Genomic DNA, 1,873 nt, shown 5'->3' with positions numbered 1-1,873 from the left:
GTCCGTGCTTTCATCAATTGCAACCGAAAACGCAATAAATGACTTTACTTTTTGCTTCAACTGGCTGTCCAAATCCACTGAAAGATCGGAAATCCTGTCTGCAACTGTGTTTCTTGTCAGGCTGATATTTACAAAAGCCTGACGCTTTTCAGGGCACACAATCTCCGCTGCCTTCATCATGCATTTTTTTACAAATTCACCCTCACTAAATGGTTTTGAAGCCACTGCGATTTCATTAGCAATGAGGTAGGTAGCTTTCAACTGATGTCTCGGCTGTGAGTAAACACAGACTGCTGTTTCTTCAGACCCGCCAACAGTTCATTCACCTTCTCTCTTCTCCGCTGTCCTTGAAAGTTGTCATATTTGTCGGCATGAAGACTCACAGTGGCGACGAAGGTTATATTCTTTCAGCACTGCAACATGCTGTGAACACACCAAACATACAGCTTTCCCATTCAATTCCGTGAATAAATAGGATTACCATTTTTCTTGGAACACTGCACTCTGCGTCCACTTTTCTCTTTTTTGACAGAGACATATTGGGGCAATGAGGGTGCCAAAGCACATAATGTTAAAAGTAGAAGCCGTAATAAATATCGCGGGCAAAACAAAGTAGCTCATCCGGACTGGCTGCACTTGCTTGACCTACTTGCTCTGCCCCAGTATAAACAGTTTGCTTGCTTAACACAATTGCTATTGCACCATCCAGTGGACGCAATTGAAACAGCAGTTTATTTAATTGAAAAATTGCAGCTAATTTTTATACTTTACAAAATCATCTTGCGGGCCGGATTAAACCCGTTTACGGGCCTGAACCGCCCGCGGGCCGGACGCTTGACACCCCTGATGTAGATAGTGTGGACAGCATAGAGGTGCTATTACATCATCAGTATTCTAATTCCTAATTCTATGGTGAGAGGATGTCTGCCTGGGGTCCATAGGTCATCGTTTGAGTTGTACTGTGGTCCCGTGTGGCTCAGTTGGTAGAGTATGGCGCTTGCAACGCCAGGGTTGTGGGTTCGATTGCCCAAGCAAGTCTCTTCTTCTTATTGGTGTCCTTTAGTAGTGGTTTCTTTGCAGCAAAGTTCTCGAAGTTTTCTGGATTGACTGACCTTCATGTCTTAAAGTAATGATGGACTATCGTTTCTCTTTGCTTATTTGAGCTGTTCTTGCCATAATATGGACTTGGTCTTTTACCAAATAGGGCTATCTTCCGTATACCACCCCTAACTTGTCACAACACAACTGATTGGCTCAAACGCATTAAGAAGGAAAGAAATTCCACAAATTCACTTTTAAGAAGGCACACCTGTTAATTTAAATGCATTCCAAGTGACTCATGAAGCTGGTTGAGAGAATGCTAAGAGTGTGCAAAGGGTGGCTATTTGAAGAATCTCAAATATAAAATATATTTAGATTTGTTTAACACTTTTTTGGTTACTACATGATTCCATATGTGTTATTTCACAGTTTTGATGTCTTCACTATTATTCTACAATGTAGAATATAGTACAAATAAAGAAAAACCCTTTAATGAGTAGGTGTGTCCAAACATTTGACTGGTACTGTAGTTTTCAGTGATAAAAAAAAAATGATAACGTAATTAAATAAAACGGGTCCTGGTCAGTCAGATGGAAGGCAGGGTGGATCCTGGTCTCTCTCTTCTCTCTCTCCTCTCCTCTCCTCTCCCTCCCGCCCGCTCTCTCTCTCCTCTCCCTCTCCCTCCCCCCTCTCTCTCTCGCTCGCTCTCTCTCTCTCTCTCCTCTCCCTCTCCCTCCCCCCTCTCTCTCTCTCTCTCTTCTCCTCCTCTTCAGTAACCTTGATTTTCTTCATTGATGAACCAGACTTGGATTAGCAGTATCCCAGTCACTGA

Source organism: Coregonus clupeaformis, unplaced genomic scaffold (assembly GCF_020615455.1).
Source record: "Coregonus clupeaformis isolate EN_2021a unplaced genomic scaffold, ASM2061545v1 scaf1158, whole genome shotgun sequence".
Lineage (NCBI taxonomy): Eukaryota > Metazoa > Chordata > Actinopteri > Salmoniformes > Salmonidae > Coregonus > Coregonus clupeaformis.
This window is presented reverse-complemented; position numbering follows the sequence as displayed.